The sequence below is a fragment of the Alosa sapidissima genome, chromosome 21 (genome assembly GCF_018492685.1).
Source record: "Alosa sapidissima isolate fAloSap1 chromosome 21, fAloSap1.pri, whole genome shotgun sequence".
Lineage (NCBI taxonomy): Eukaryota > Metazoa > Chordata > Actinopteri > Clupeiformes > Clupeidae > Alosa > Alosa sapidissima.
The window spans coordinates 11,171,643-11,189,115 of NC_055977.1; the positions used below are offsets into that span (position 1 = coordinate 11,171,643).

A 17,473-nucleotide genomic window follows, 5' to 3' on the forward strand; every position below is an offset into this window, starting at 1 on the left:
ATACTGTAAGGCGTAAGCCATTGGTTTCCAAAGGAGATTTTATTTGTGTCGCCAGCATAGCCTATTGACAATTTATGTTGTAAATAGGCCTACCTTATAATCCTACCTGTAGCTTAGGGAAGCTTTCTATTAGGATCTAGTTTGTTAGTTACCGTTTTGTCATAACTCCCTGATGCATTTTTGCATTTAGAATAGCCAGAGCGTGTATATCTCAATCGGAAAATTAAACAATATCGGGTGCCTATGGACTAGGCTGGGTGAACCCAGCCTGATCTGCCCGCTATTTATTTTTTGATTTCTTAAAAGATTGAGCTTGGTCTGATGAAAGCCAGACTAGCCATGGACCTCAGTTAAACAATGCAAGGGAACATGAATCAGCCTATATTTGCACTAACAATAACGGACAAAAGCTCTTCAACTTTGGCCCGTTAAAATGTGTATGAACAGTCTAGCGACGCATTTCATCAAGGCCCATTTGGACATGTCAGTTATTTGCACCACTGGTTAGATGTAAAACAGCATTTCGTTTCAGACTAGGCTACTGTTACTTAATTTGTGCATTAACAATAACGTTTCAGACTACTGTTACTTAATTTGTGCATTGACAATAAAGTATTACATGAACTAAAGATGACTAAAATCTTATGTAGAAGAAGAAACATTCACAAAAAATCCATCCATCCAAAAATGACCTTTGTTTTTGATAGCTGTTGAAAACGGCATGGAACTGACAGAGATGTTTTTGTTTAAAAATACATAAAAAATAAATAAATAAATAAATAAATAACATTATGCTGATACCTTTTGCTTTTCCCAAATACAATGTAGCCTACAGGTGTAAGTGACCTTTCATCAATCCAGTTGCAATGGATGAACTGTGATGAACTGCCCTACTTGAGATTGTTAAAGGTTTTATAACAATTCTACATCTTCTTTGGCTATTCTACAATCTATTCACCTTTTCAGCACCAGTAGGGTACTTTCTGTGCAGCCGCACACACACACTCAGGCATGCCAAACAAGCATACACAAAAGTTTCAAGAGTGGGGGATGGAGTAAAATATGGAGACAAATTGAAGTGTGATTTATTTTCGCGGAATGGATGTACAGGACTGAGCGGCGGTCATATTTTGTACCGCTATGCGGTACATCTAGTTTAGCATCAAGTGGGCACTAACGTTAGGCTACGTTAGCGTCATATCGCCTCAAATAAATTAATGTTGAAAATGATGACCGAATGGCAGAAGCACACACATACATTTAGTTAACTTGAATAAAGTTAACGTTAGTGAAAACCATTGTGCTCCCGTTATGAGTTAGCTTAACGTTGGTCATACTAGCCAGGTGTGAGTCAATGAACAGACAGCTCTAAAGTTAACGTTAGTTCACAAACATACTGGGGCAACAAAGCATGTTCTCGTCAAAAAACCTTTTGTAAATACGCTTTGTGGGAATGCTTAGTCCATTGACAATTTATACAGTCTTTGGGTTGTCACGTTTAAGATAAAAAACTTCAGCCGAAGCATTAAAAGGCTTGTTGTCGGCTAGCTGAGGCAAAATTGTGAACCGCTATGAACCATTGACCGTATACTTTGAACATGGAGCTGTGATAACAAGCGATAGTTATAACTGACGTTTGAAACTCTTATTGATGCCATTTATTTGTTAAACACAAATTTGAACGAACACTTCTTGTCTATGCAAAGTTTCCCTGTAGGTAATCCAGACAGGCTGGGTGCTGGAGAGGGCTTTGGACTCCTAACTTCAATTCTCGTCTGTGCAGTCGATACTCAGAAGCATCACTTCAGCACTGATTCCATGGTACTTTGACATTTTTCATACATTTAATTGGAGCAACCTACTGGTTGTATATTCCAGTTACCATATACTGAACAAACATGAATGCATTTCAGACATTTAGAGTGGCCTTTTATTTTGAGCAGTCCAGGGCACATCTGTGCAATAACTATCAAAATAATTTATCATTAGCATCTTTTGATAAGTCACACACGGAAAGTAGTTGTATTATGCCTTCAAATCAGCAGGTTTTGGTTGGATACAGATTGCATAATTAAACAATATGGCACCAGTGGCTGGCTACTGTTTGACTGGACCTTGGCCTAACTGTTAATAACTACCTCAATAGGGTGTAGATATGAGCTTACACTGTTTCACTGAAAACACAAAAATACAAGAAATATTTTTTCTACATTACTTTAAATACACCACATTTGTTTTTGCTTATTGCCCGCATAAACAGGGCATGTGCAATAGTTGAATACGCGTGTCCTGTCCCCATTCAGCTAAGTGTTCTGTGAGTTTGTTGTTCATTATAAATATTGGGAGTGAGTCTCCAAATCTTACTTCGTTGTTGTCATACAGTATATTGCCTCCACTTGCCATATGGCGTGCTTGTGGGGGGTAAGAGGGTTAAGGCTGCCAGTCTTATGACGTCATTTTCTATATTTTTGATATGTTGCTGAGTATAACATAAACAGCAAAGAAAAGTGATTGATAATGACTGACTGACTATTATTGTGTTACATGCTTCAAATGTAAAGCACTTTGAGCTGCATTCTGTGTATGAAAGGTGCTATACAAATAAAGCTTTATTATTATTATTATTATTATTATTATGATTGCCACATAAAAAATAAGTTCAAAGGATGTGACATATACCAATATTTCTGTTTTCAGATCTGGAACATTTTGAAATCCTACCAGATGGGGCAGAAGTCATTGAGCAGTGGCAGCTTCTGATTTCAAGGACTTTGTTCACCTTTATTTACAGCATTTGCATCTGTGTCTTTAAAGTGATCTAATATGCATTGACTATGTGCTAGCTTAGTACATATTAGTTTTTGTTATTTTAGTTTCACAAATTCAGTGGTTACCTGTAATGCTCAAGATATACAAGTAAAAAAAAATCACCTTTACTTCTGCATCTGGGTCTTCAATTCAACCTACTGACTGAAGCTGACGGATTTGTATAAATGTTTTTGAAAGCACAGGCAAATTGGTTTGGCATGAGTTTTAATGTAATTCGCAGTTCAGAAAAGTTCCATAAACATTTCCAAGTGCAAGTTCAGTGCCATCAACAGTAAGTTTGCTTTCTGATATTTAAAGAACAGAAATGGGTTTGGCATAAGTAAAGGGTAGGTGTAACAGTCCGTCAATAGACATAAAGTGAAATGTACTGTATAGTTAGCCTGGGTGCCATTCCGAACTTAGTCCCGCCCCACGGGAAGTTCGGTCTGGCATTGCTCCATTGTGGAGCAAGTATGCTCGCCCTAAATCAGGCGGACCAATCAAATCAGGCTTTACGATGATGGACAGGTGAGCAACAGCGCTTGGTCTATCACGTCATCTGAGCACGCTTAGATTAGGCTTATGTTTGAAACAAAAACGCTGTGGCTAGAAGGATACATGGCTTTTAAGACCCCATATGGAAAATTCATATTATTTAATGAGTTTGTATCACTGAAAACGATTATTTCTGAAAACTTTGGCCAAAGTTGAGATGTGGGAAAACTGGTGGTTTCACTTTCATCAAGGGAAAACGTAAGTTACGCATGTAACTATGGATCTGTTTCGACCTCACTCTGACCGTCACTACGGTCTAAAAAAGGAATGATCACCTTCGTTCTGCCTATCACCGAGACCATATGTCAACAAAGTCATGCCCATGACCTCCGGAAGCAGAACGACTCGAGCTTGTAAATAGCGGAGATTGCTCCCGGTTCAGTCTCCTACCTTGAGCGCCTCAGGATGGTCCGAGCGACAAGGATAGTGACGGTCATCCCTCGGTCTCACAGATCCATAGTTACATGCGTAACTTACGATCTGTTTCGACCTCACTCTGACCGTCACTACGGTCTAAAAAAGGGATGACACATACCAAAAAAGTCGCGAGGAGCTCTAAGCTAACCATTAAAACCTCGCTCGGTCACGGACATGAGGGCAGCGTCGCCAACCGGAGCTGGGCGAGTGACGTCCACCCTATAAAACCTGGTAAAAGTGCAAGGCGTCGCCCATGAAGCCGCTGCACAGATATCGCTTGCTGGTACCCCCTTAAGGGCAGCCCAAGACGTAGCCATACTCCTGGTGGAGTGAGCCCTTGTACCCGAAGGGACCGGCATTCCCAGAGCCTGGTAGGCATGGGAAATAACCTCAACCAGCCAATGCGACAGCCGCTGTTTGGAAAGCGCTAGTCCCTGCTTCGCCGCCCCATAACAGACAAAAAGTTGAGTGTGTTCCCTCCTCAACGACTGCGTACGGGCCAGATAAGCTCTCAAAGCCCTGACTGGGCACAGAGTGAGCAACTTGTCGCGCTCTGCCTGTGAGGCAGCAGACGGCTGGAATTGGGTCAGCTCCAGAACCTGCTTGATAGAACCTTAGGCAGGAAGGCTGGATTAGGCCAAAGTGACACGCCAGTGCCCCCTGCCTGCCACCTCAGGCAGTCTTCGCTGACGGAGAGGGCGCACAGCTCCCCGACGCGCCTGGCCGAACAAAGAGCCAGGAGAAAGCTAGTTTTCAGAGACAAAGATCGCAGATCTGCATCTAAAATGGGCTCATACGGGCCTTCAGTAAGAGACATTAAAACGGTGGGCAAATCCCAGTTCGGTGCCCGCAAAGTGCGAACTGGACGCAACCGGCGGGGCCCTTTTAAAAACTGACCAATCAGTGGATGCCTACCCAAGGGCCTGTTATCCGCACCCTGGTGAAAGGTTGAAATGGCCGAGGCATAAACCTTCACAGTACTGACCGCCTTGCCTTGATCCAAATAGAACTGCAAGAAGCGCAAAACTTGTGGCACAGGGCAAACCGCTGGCTCAAGACCCAAGCTGGCACACCAATCCGAAAAGATCCTCCACCTGAGTGCATAGCAAGCTCTAGTAGGAGCCCTGGCGTTGTTCAGAGTCTCCTGCACAGACTCCGCTAGCTGTTCAATGACGGACTCTGCAGGGGCCAAATCCACAGGCGCAGGGCACCTGGGTTCGGATGCCAGATCTGCCCGTCTGCTTGTGACAGAAGATCCGCCCGGCAGGGTAACTGCCATGGCTGACCCCGCAGGAGCCGGAGAAGGTCTGGGAACCAAGGCCTCGCCGGCCACCGTGGAGCAACCAGCAGAACTGTGTGTTGGCCCTCCCTGATCCTCCGCAGGACCTGAGGTACAAGAGGGGATGGAGGAAAAGCGTACAACAAGCCTGTCGGCCAGTCTTGTGACAGAGCATCCAGGCCCAAACTGCCTCCCTGTCCCACGAGAGAGTACCACTCTGGGCAGTGAGTCGTTTCTGCCGACGCAAACAGGCCCACTTGTGCAGTACCATACTGAGCCCAGACCTGGCTGACCACCTCTGGGTTCAATCTCCATTCCCCCGGGAGTGGCCCGGGCCTGGAGAGAATGTCGGCCGCCCTGTCCACGCTTGGAACGTGTACTGCCCTCACTGAAGCCAGACGCGGCCATGCCCATGACAGCAACTCCTCGCGCCACCTGGAGGCACCGCCTTGGTGATTGACATGATACACCGCCGAGGTGCTGTCTGACCTCACCAGAACATGTTGGCCTCGCAAACCTGGCAGGAACCTCTGCAGGGCGAGATGGATGGCCTTCAGCTCGAGGACGTTGATGTGCTCTGACGTCCAGGAGGGAGGCCACACGCCCCTCGCTGACAGCCCTTCCCAGACAGCTCCCCAGCCTGTCAGAGAAGCGTCTGTCGAGATGACTTGCCTCTTGTGAGGAAGGCCCCCCAGTGGAACACCCTGGAGTAAGAACCTCCTGTCCCTCCAAGGACGCAGGGCTCGGATGCAAGCAGGAGACACCCGCAACTTCACATGCCTGTCGTCTCTCGGGTAGAGCTGAAAGGCATTGAACCAACACTGCAGGGGGCGTGCCTTCAGCAGGCCCAATGGCAGTACCGCAGCTGCCGCGGCCATTAAGCCCAACAGCCTCTGGACTTTGTGGGCGGTGACCAGTCTGCCCAGCCGAAAGCCTGTCAGAGCCTCGGTCAAGCTGTCTGCCCTCCGTGGAGTGAGAGACGCCGTCATGCTGACCGAGTCGAGGAGGACACCAAGGAAATCCGCCTGCTGGCGGGGCTGCAAGTTGCTCTTTTTCCAGTTGACCGTGAAACCCAGGGCCTGGATATGGGTCAGAACCGTGTTGGTGTCGTGCACCACCTGCACCTGAGATGGGGCACAAATGGAAGGGGACTCATGTTGCCGTTTACGCTTGTGCGTATGCTTACGGCCATGCCTATGAGAGTGGGATGGTCGGTCGGGTGAGCGCCGCCTGTCCCGTCCACGCACGTGGCTACATGCCTGGTCAGCCCGGCGGAGCCGTTCCTCCCTAGGAAGGTCACAGGCTGCGCTGCAGGGGCTGTCGACATCCTCCAGGAGGTGGGTGGCCTCAAGGCAAGCGGGACACTCTCTATGCCCGTCATTGGGGGCCATCGTGGCCCTACAGACTCTGCAGTAGTGTGCCGCCATAGCCTACCACAGAAAAACACAATGCAATACAACACAATACAATACAATAAGGCACTTACCTTGGCCGTACAACGCACTGGGTCTGCAAGCAGCAGCACGTAAAGAGATACAGCAGTGGTGTAATACAGTACACGGGTGGCCTGAAGCAGCGTGCGGACACGCTTAGCAGGCTCACACTGGCCCAGCTAGCAGCGGACAGCAGCGATGGGGTACACAACAGATACACAAAGAAGGCGGCCACCAGTGCGCGAACGCACGCGCCGACGTACACCAGTGGACAACTGGAGAAAAGACACACAGCAGCCCGCACCTCGTGCAAGACTGCACCTAGCAGACACAAACAGCTAAACTTACCTTTTGCAAGTAGCCTAGCATAGAACAACAAAGCTAACAAGAAGCACACAGTAACATTAGCGCCTAAGCGGCCGAGCACATACGCGCTGATCAGGCCCACACAGGTTCCGGCTGCCAGAGCAGTAAACAGAAATAATAACGGTGGCCCACGCCAGTGCGCGAACGCACCCAGCAGGCTCACACCAAGCCCAGCTAGCCGCGAACAGCCAGATAAGGTACACAGTAGTTAACAAACAACAACCCGGAAACCTGGCACACACAAAGGGAAAATAACACTGAAACGGCGGCCCGCAGCTATGCGCTAACGCAGGCAGCAGGCTCACACTAGCCCCTCCGCCGTGCGGTATGGGGTGAACTCAGGAAAGGCGTCAACAAGTTAAACAAAGTTAAACGAAGTTTCCTGAAAAAAACACAGGTTACTGCCACTTGCAGACTAACAAACACAGTCAAGCAAGAAAGCAGTGAAAGTAAGTACTCACGTATCACAGGTCTCAGATGAGGCGATCAAGGTGAGAGACTGAACCGGTGAAGCACCCGATTTGGTTCCCCATGCAATTCATGTTTCCCCTCTAGGTCTTTACACGGAAGCTCTAGTCGGTTACCGTAGCTGAAAACACGGAAAACGCAATACAGCACTGTGAATACGCACGGTAACCTAGCAACAACGCAAGAACTTCAAAACAGTGGCGTAAAGGAAACAGGAATTCCGGGGGAACCAAATCGGGTGCTTCACCGGGAGCAATCTCCGCTATTTACAAGCTCGAGTCGTTCTGCTTCCGGAGGTCATGGGCATGACTTTGTTGACATATGGTCTCGGTGATAGGCAGAACGAAGGTGATCATTCCTTTTTTAGACCGTAGTGACGGTCAGAGTGAGGTCGAAACAGATCAGCGCTGTTGCATTGCGACATGTTCCCTCGTTCGTTTGAAATCTCTGATTGACCACCTGTTCGAGGGATTTGTGACAGCCTTTCCCAGCTGTTTAACATGTTTGTAGCATATCACTGTTCAACAGAATTATTTTAAAAACGGAGGGGATATAGGAGCAGAAGGATGGTTCGTGTGTTTTCTTCCTACACCTCACGGTAAGCTATTTTGTTGCTCTGATTGGTTAGGTCTATCCAATTGAGTGCAGAGGCATTCCCCCCCTGTATCGGTTGAAGCACGCCCCATAATTACGTCCCAATGGAGCAGTATCAGACTCATATTCTGACTAGAATTTGAGTATGACAACGTCAGGCTACTGTACAGTATAGTCTCAATGGGTTCAATATCACCACACCCCAGCCAAACCACTTCACCTGGACCTCTAGTCCCAGGTTAGAGCCCATGGACCTCCTTGCCGCCTCCTCCCCATGGCGAACTGCCAAAATAGAAAGGTAAACTTTTCATTAGTACCTATATATCTTACAAGATAATACAATAATGCAAACCAACACTACTTGTTGTAATCAACAAAAGTACAGTTATTGTACAATGCTGTAGTACTATTGTGCGATTTGAAATGGGTCTTCAGTGACAAACTACACTAATATTGGCATTATTATGCCAAACACCGGACACTGTAACTGGATTTAACGTTTTGATAATAGCCTGACAAGAAGGGGAAATAAGGCAAGCTAACCGAACATGAACGCTGGATCGTGAAATGGCCACCGATGAGAAATTTCAATGTCATCTTAGACCAAGCTACCACTGACAACTTTAGAGCAATGTAGCGATTTCAAAACGTGATATTAAGAGTTAATCAAAATGAATTCATGATGTACAAGTTAACTAATACCCTACTACGATTTTGTTATCAATTCACACCACACGTTGACAGAATACAGCGAGCTGGCTGATGTTATCGTAAATTAATTAACGTTACAATGATGGCTGCCACTGAGGATATGAGATGCTAACGTTAATCACAAAACAATAAAGGCAAAGATACATTTTTGTCAGTATGAGTTGCTGAGCCTGTAACGCTAAACTGCTAAATTACTCTACGTTATTTTACCGTAACTTCAGCAAGGGAGGGATAGCTAACGTTAGTTTATTTTACCTGTTAGCATGTTGCTATGCTAGCGGGCTTTGCCGTAACTAGCCGTAGAAGTAATCAAAAACATCCACGTTTTCCTGACTTAAATACAGTTGCACGAGTAGTTGATAGAAATGTCTATGGCCACGCATCATGAAACGTGGCGATTTTCCAAGCGAATAAACAGGAGAACTACAATGTGTGGCGCAATAGCACTTGGGAGTACTTCGACCTAGCGTAGTAGTATTGTTAACACCTAATTGTAGATCCTATCCACCACAGAGTTTAGAATCCATGCTGGATCGACCCTCAGCCTCTCCCTCCCCTCTGAGCGAGAGAGAGGCACACACACTAGAGATGCGCTGATGGGCTATTATTTCAACCATAACTGCATAGCAAAACGTATCATCCATCAGCCATCCATCAGCACAAAAGTTTTTTGACCAATTTTCAAAACCGCACCCGCCCACCATCCGCTGGTTGTTTTAATGTAGGCTATATGGGTGAAGCAGCGCTGCTGACGTGAGGCTAGAAAGCCCTTGCCTGTTCTAGAAAGACTGATCCAATGCAGCAAATATATTAAAAGGCTAAATTCGTACATTGGCTATATGTTGTAGCCTATCCCTAGAATATCAGCAGCAAACTCAGTCTCTGTCTCGCAAAACAGTCTCCAAATAAAACGCACATCGGCCTGTTGCCTATTCTGCCAGCTTGTGACAATATATCGTCCAAAATGCTTCATTGCATTGCATTCTCCACATTTTTAGCTACATTTTCATGTACCACATCAGCATTTTTGATTACAGAATGTGAAGCTCAGTGCTGTTCAAGAATGTAGGCTCTAGAAACTAGAATTTCCCTCACAAATCCAAATGTATTTTGGTGTTTTCTTTTGACTATAATAAAAGTCTCAGCACAGACATTCTTTGTATTCTACAAAACAAAGCTTTGCTGTAACCATACAATGTTCTTAGCTGGAACTCATACAATGTTCTTTTTTTCTGATACTGCTCATAGAACAGGATATTTCAAGAAAGAGTGTCAAACAGCAGGCGTAATGTCAAATTCTACAGGTTGGAATGACGTTAAGGAAGACCAAGGTAAACTCTTGATGAAACACACTATATGACCCACACGAGTCCAAATGCACTATGCAGCAGACATGAATTCCATTGGAAGGAAACAATTTATTGATAATGAAAGGGGAGAGGAGGAATGGGTTAAAGGGAAAAGGAAAAAAACTGAAAGACTAACAAGGGTTAAGCAAAGTAATAAAGTAATAAAATATTCTTTAGCTCAATGCATGAGCTGGGGTCTAAACTCCATGAAAAGACTAAGAAAACAAATATAGTTAAGTGGGGGCTTACTTGAGGGAGACAGGCTAACTCATGGTGTGCTCCAGGGTCCACACCAACCACATGTGCACACACAATAAACTGACCTTTCTTTATGAAACAATCCACAACACGCAGCACAGTGAACGACAACTCACCGACCCGACACAACATGCAGTGATAGGGTCCCACCACCAAGTGACTACTCACACCCACTCCAGACACAGTGGCGGGGAGGTCACAGATCCTCACTGAGATGGCAGGAATTGGGACGTAGGCCTATTCGAATGAGAAGGGAGATCGGAGAAGGGAGAATGCTGCAGTTAAGATGCAAGATAGACAGGGTGCATACATAAACGGGGGGAGGCAGTTACAAGCTCAGTCACCTCATCAGTGCTTCCAAGTATTTTATATGTGTTGGGTAGCAGCTGTTAATAGCAGGGATTTGCAATTAATTTGGCAGAATGACTTTACAACCTGGGAAGTCCAGGGCGAACGATTCAACCCCACTACACATTGTTGCAGGTAAAATCACAATTTAGGCTAATACGGATGAGGACCATTCAATAAGGACAAACAGCATACAATTCAAAGCACCAAATTAAATAGAAGCAATAAGGGTCTTCATACTGTCAATGAACACAGCCCAAAAACATTTGTTCAGCTCTTGTTTGCAGACTTCCCCTCCCCTCTCTGCATCTGAAAAAAATAAAATATTATGAATAAATCCATTGCCCTGACCTGACTTAGAAGCTCAGGGAACCATTGCCGATTAAATTAGCTGAGCTTTAGGCTGAGGTCGACATTTCTTTATTAAAAATTCTAATATTTTGAAATTCTGGATTTTTGATTTCCATGAGCTGTAAACCGTAATCATCAAGATTAGAACAAAAAATACATGAAATATTTCACTTTATGTGTAATCAATCTAGATTATACAGTTTCACTTTTTGAAATAAATGACATGAAAAATCTTTTCCATGATATTTGTTTTTTTTTGGATGCACCTGTAGATTTGATTAGATTGACAGTTTTATAAAACACTAGCAGAGAGTATAGACATTGTGAACCTAATCTAGGATGAAATTCTAGCAGTCCTTTTTCCGCATTTTTTTGTCTCTCTCTCGCTTGATTTGTTCTTTAGCTGGATGTAATTTTATTTGTGGTGGTAGGTTTGCAGAATTAACTCGAATGCAACAGTTTTTAACAAATTGGTGCAGCGCGGTTATGATTCTAACCAGATTTAAGCACAATTTAGTACAACCAGGAAAATCATTGTGTTGTGGTCAATGTTGATATTGTGGTGGGCCGCCACAAATAAATCAATGTATGGGAAACACTGGTAACAGTGATTAGGAAGGACATGGCAGACATTGTTACTTCTTCTCTGATAAGTATCTAAACTGGATTCAGGGTCAACAAGAATGTATCCGTATGAAGAGCCATCTGGCAATCATAAATGATGGAGAGCAGGTTTGCTAAAACAATCTAAAGCTATTCTATCTTTTTTTTTTAAATCAGACACATTTGTTTGCTAGTTCCATACAAAGGAAAGTACAAAAGCAATAGAATAAGAATAATAGCCTAAACAAGAATGGAGAAAATAAATGCCTCATGAGGTGGACTTGTTTCTCTCCTACCTTATTCAGTATGTGTTTTTAGACATGAATGTGTGAGGCTCTACTGGCTACCGCTTCAGTTTGGCTGATGTGTGTTATTTGTTTTGTAATGAATTGTGTTTCGCATGAATTATGTTTAATTATAACAGATGCAGATAATCTATCATAGGTAGCCTACTGTGCAAAAGAACAATCTTCCTAAAAACAGCTCTTATTAAATATTTTTTGTTTGTATATTGTTGAATAATTTTCTTGCACAAATGAATTACTAATCTGTGGCGGTTTCAGCTTGGAAGTAATGATGATTTAAATGAGTAGGAGCAACTTTAGGTGCTCATTCCTGATTTCTGTGTTGCTGTTTCTCCACAGATTTTGGATATATAATGATCCTGATAACTGGAACGGGGTAAATAATGAATATCCTAATGGAGAGGACTGTGCACAGATGGGAGCGAGGACCTTTAATGGCAATAGTGCAGCAGGCTGGGTGGATACAGCCTGTGAGAGAAAGTTCACATTTATTTATATAACTGAAGCTTGCTTATAATCAAAGAGAATTTACAATACAATTTACTTGAATTTCCCCTTGGGGATCAATAAAGTATCTATCTATCTATCTATCTATCTATCTATCTATCTATCTACTTCTCATAGTCTCATGGTCAATATCCATTACCACAATTAACATCTCTATCTCTACTGATCTGTTGATAGATATTACATTGTAGTCTGGTTAACTTAATTACAGTTGTTCTATTGTTAAGATGCTCTTAGTGAAACTGGGATTCACAACATCATGATGTTGCCACCTCTGTTCTGTAGGCATTCTCATGCCATTGCACACTAGTCAGTATGCCTACAAAAGCTGACTAGTCCAGGTGCTTACTGTAAGTCTATGTCAATGAATATTGACAAGTGAATTGTACTTGAATGTATGGACTTCTCTAGGTTCTTATTGGAGGTCTTATATGTTAATGACAGATCTTAGGAAAGAATACAATTCATGCTGTAATATACTTGTTTGCCTTGTAAAAACAAATAGCACAGACATCACAAACAAAAATGAGCGTTGAACCACATTGAAAACTACAGTATGTTTACATTTTGTTGTCCATTGTGTAATGATTGACACTGATTTGACCAGAGGTTATGTTGTTTGAAAGAAATAATTGCTTTTATGCTTTGTAAGTGTTAGCCAAACAAACTGTGTCATTTTGAACATGAGTGCTTCTGTTTAGGCATACGTACTGTAATGTTAATTGTTTTAAAAATTGATGCACAACCGAACTGCTAAAAATAAGTTACTACAGGCGAGAAGCTACCTCCCCTCAACATCAATGAATAGACTCTTGATCCAGACCCTGTCTAGAAACTTTCTTTGAGCAGAGAAAAAGTACAATGTTGTACAGATCTCTCTATTAGCCTTCATTTTGTTGTTTTGGGTCATTTGCATTGTAGCTTTAGTCATCGAGGCACAAAGAGAGAGCTCTACATTTCTCTAAAGTACAGATGAATAGAACTGAGCTGAGCTGAGCTGAGCTTTTATGTTTTAAAAGTAGTTGTGTCTGCTGTTTCCCAAACACTTGGAAGCACTATATTCACATGCTTTTTGAAAGCCTTGACTAGCCTGTTTAGCATGCAGACCTTCTCAATTGTAACTGAGAGTGGGTCTGGAAAAGGTTCATTGACTTACGACTTCCAGCAGGGGGCGTAACTAACACTGAAACAGCACTGACACTAAAAGGCCGGGCTGCACGAAACTTGCATGCATGTAGCACCACAAGGATGACACAGAACTATTGATTTTCGTTTTGATGTGTCCCCATAGCCTACCTAGCAGCGAGGATTCTTATGAAAACCTCAGGAAAGATCTCAGGAACAACATTTGTTAACCAAACCCTTTATCAGAACCGAACCAAACCAAACAGCTTTAATGATGTCTGTTAATGTATATTTTAATCACCTTTTTAAATCATTTTATTCTTATTCTGTCCCTCATGCTTTTATCGTTGTCTGCTATTTTCAGTTTTTCGAAAAGCCCATTGAGTTGTCTTGTGTATGAAATGCACTGACTATAACTGCTTTGCCCAATGTCCAGCTGGGTCTTGGCCTCTGAGCCACTGCTGCAGCTCTATCGCAGCTCTTCACTGGTATTGCTCTTTCTACTCCTCTCCTGTTCATCAGGTGAGGGTGAGGCTGCGTGTTGAGTGCTGGGCTCCTCTGACAGTGAGGATGCGTGTCAGCATAGCCTGCTGTGCACCACCATCTAGTGGCTTGGAGAGGAATCACATGATGCTGTTGGACTTGCAGCAATGCTCAGCCTGCCCTGCAGATGTCTCAGAACATCGGGTGTCTGACAGAGACAGTGCCAGCCCTAATCTCCTTGGGGCCCTAAGAAAAGTTCTGTGAAGGGGCCATGTAAAAATCACACCTGACTCCCTCTCACATACAGTCTTCCCATTCCCTTATAGACCCTTTCGACAATAGACCCTTTCAACAATAAAAACAAAAACAATGCTTGAACATTCTATTTGGTTCCCAATCTACTTCCTCTGCATTAAAGGTCCAGTATGTAGGAAATAATGGAAAATAAACTGTAACCATTCCAAAAATGATCACCATATGTTGTCAGAGAGTGAGGAAACACGATGAATTGAAGTTATGGTTTTTTTGACAACATTACTCTAACCCGTGAAACCCCGTAAAACCCATGAAAAAAAATCAGTTACGGGGCGGAATCTCTTGGAATTTTCATTTATGTTTTGAACGATTAATTCTAGAATAGCGTATTAATAATGGGCTAGCGCGTCCTCCTATGGGTTGGGTTGGGTTGCCAAATTAGCAAAGGCCAACTGTCAACAGCTGTCAGTTGTAGTCATGAACGCATATAAGAGGCAGGCAAATTTCCCAAATTAAAACAAGAAACAAATTAAGTGGACATCGGAGGAGCTTCCTGAGATGGTGACGTCTTCGTCAAACGAAGAATATCAAGTCTGACGCAGAGCTGGCCATATTTCTCCACAACAGGTAGCCTATGCTAAACTTCATCTGCATCGCTAACTTCAGCTACGTTACGTTGATTAGAGAGGTATTTTTTGTTTTCACTGTTTCCGTAATGTGTAGCTGGGTCATGGTTGGAGAAACGTTAAAGCAGCTGCAGGTCAACTAACGTTAGCTAAGTCTTCATTACATCTGGCAACCCAGAAGAGGCTCGCGTCTGTAGTCTTGAGAACGTTCACCAGTGTTTTGATTTTGGCCAACAGAACGTTCGGTAACAATCCTACAAATCGCACCTTTAAAGGTCCAGTATGTAGGAAATAATGGAAAATAAACTGTAACCATTCCAAAAATGATCACCATATGTTGTCAGAGAGTAAGGAAACACGATGAATTGAAGTAATGGCTTATTTGACAACATTACTCTAACCCGTAAAACCCCGTAAAACCCATGAAAAAAAATGAGTTACGGGGCGGAATGTCTTGGATTTGTCGTTTACGTTTTGAACGATTCATTCTAGAATAGCGTATTAATAATGGGCTAGCGCGACCTCCTATTTGGGTTGCCAAATTAGCAAAGGCCAACTGTCAACAGCTGTCAGTTGTAGTCATGAACGCCTACGAGAGGCAGGCAAATTTCCAAAATTTAAACAAGAAACAAATTAAGTGGACATCGGAGGAGCTTCCTGAGATGGTGACGTCTTCGTCAAACGAAGAATATCAAGTCTGACGCAGAGCTGGCCATATTTCTCCACAACAGGTAGCCTAGGCTAAACTTCATCTGCATCGCTAACTTCAGATAAATATGTTACGTTGGTTAGAGAGGTATTTTTTGTTTTCACTGTTTCCGTAATGTGTAGCTGGGTCATGGTTGGAGAAACGTTAAAGCAGCTGCAGGTCAACTAACGTTAGCTAAGTCTTAATTACATCTGGCAACCCAGAAGAGGCTCGCGTCTGGTAGTCTTGAGAACGTTCACCAGTGTTTTGATTTTGGCCTGCAGAACGTTCGGTAACAATCCTACAAATCGCACCTTTAAGATAACATATATGGAATGTTAAAACAGAAGCCTTGTGGGGCCAACTATGATGCTGATAATGGAACTCTCTTGAAAGGGTCTATACTCTTTTCTTTATTCTTTTTGCTTTTCTCTTCTCTCATCTGGTGTGTGTTTTGTAGGATAAGCAGCTGTATGTAGCACTGTATGCCCAAGACAAATTTCCCTTCTGGGACAATAAAGTTCATCTAATCTAATCTCTTATCGCTATGGACCCTTTTGTGAGATAGAAATGAAGACTTGAATATCGCCACAACTTTTCACTTTCAACCAAATTGTTTCAGTGTAGTAGCCTATTAATGTAGATCTTTCACATTTGGTCCTGACTAAAACATTGTGTGCCACAGATGCTTCTAAACATAGCTGAGAACACACGGATTATTTTAATTCCCTTAATTAAAAAACACATTGTTGGAAAGTGTAAATATCCATTGATATAGTATAAATCCCTCTCAAATGTGCTGATTTTGCAGAAACTGCAGGAAATGTTTGTCACATGACAGGCAAAAAAGAGGAAGAAGGCTCGAGTGGTCAACAGCTGCATCCCTGATTCGATCAAAGCTGTGAATAAACCTGAGTGAACATGCACCACAATTTTGCCTCTTCCAGAACACACCAGCACCAGACTAATGAAGAGCTACAGACAGCAGGTGAGCTTCTCTTCAGTGGGGAACCAGAGAACCACACAGCACTGGGAAATTTACTGTACGACTGCAGTAGAAATGATTGATTAAGGGCATGTTAATAAGTTATTACATTGTGTTTGTTGGGAGAAACATAGTTAAATGCCACAATTCCATACCATATAACAATTATTTTAATCAATCATTTTGATCACCTACTACATCTTATTTCAATATTAGGGAATACATCACCTGCTTATAGCTCAAAGAGCACAATCAGTTGGTTCCAGCTGGACTACAATAAGCTATGGAATAGTCTACTCTTTTCTTTACAGTGTAAATGATTTTGTGTTTGCTTTTGCAAAGTTAGCCTTTTAGGTAAAATTCATATAGGGATCATTTGGGTCTTCTGTTAAACAGAAGAGCTTTGCTGTTACCATGGTGCCAGGTCAAATGTCAAGTTGGTCTTGCCAGTGCTTATTTCTGGCCTCCTCCTTCTAACCGTGGTCATCACTGCTCGCGTTGTTGGTAAGAGCATCTTTCACATCAATCACATCTTTCCATGTGTCTGTATGTGCGTGGCAAGTTTTTGCTGTGCTAATATACAGTACTTGTCACCAGTGTTGTTTTTATCATTATGATAAAGTAAAATCAAAATGTTATTCTGTAGGATATTGAGTGATGTGATAACTTTTTCTTTAAAGGTGCAGTCAGCAATTGTGCACAAAGTCATGTTTGTTTATGTTTATATTTAAATTTATTAGCAGATGCTTTAGTCCAAAACAACATACATTATATTTTAACCAAAGAAAGGACCAAACGAAACACACCAAAGAGGTAACCCTCTCTTCAGTATTCCCAGAGAAACTCCATACATGGTGGTTTTTGTTTGGAGGACAGGCTGCCCCCACTTTCTTTGTTTCCGGTTTTAAGAGTCTGGGCTGCCTACAGTTTTTTTTAGTGTACTCAGCAAGTGGTTGTGA

At 43.1% G+C, this 17,473-nt stretch overlaps 1 long non-coding RNA gene across 1 annotated transcript; it reads left to right on the top strand.

The window, feature by feature from the left end:
• Positions 1-6,573: 6,573 nt before the first annotated feature.
• On the top strand, positions 6,574-16,996 carry LOC121695966. Its single transcript, XR_006026209.1, has 3 exons — positions 6,574-6,584; positions 16,511-16,517; positions 16,911-16,996. It is a non-coding gene; the product is annotated as an uncharacterized LOC121695966 (long non-coding RNA).
• The last annotated feature ends 477 nt before the right edge of the window (positions 16,997-17,473 follow it).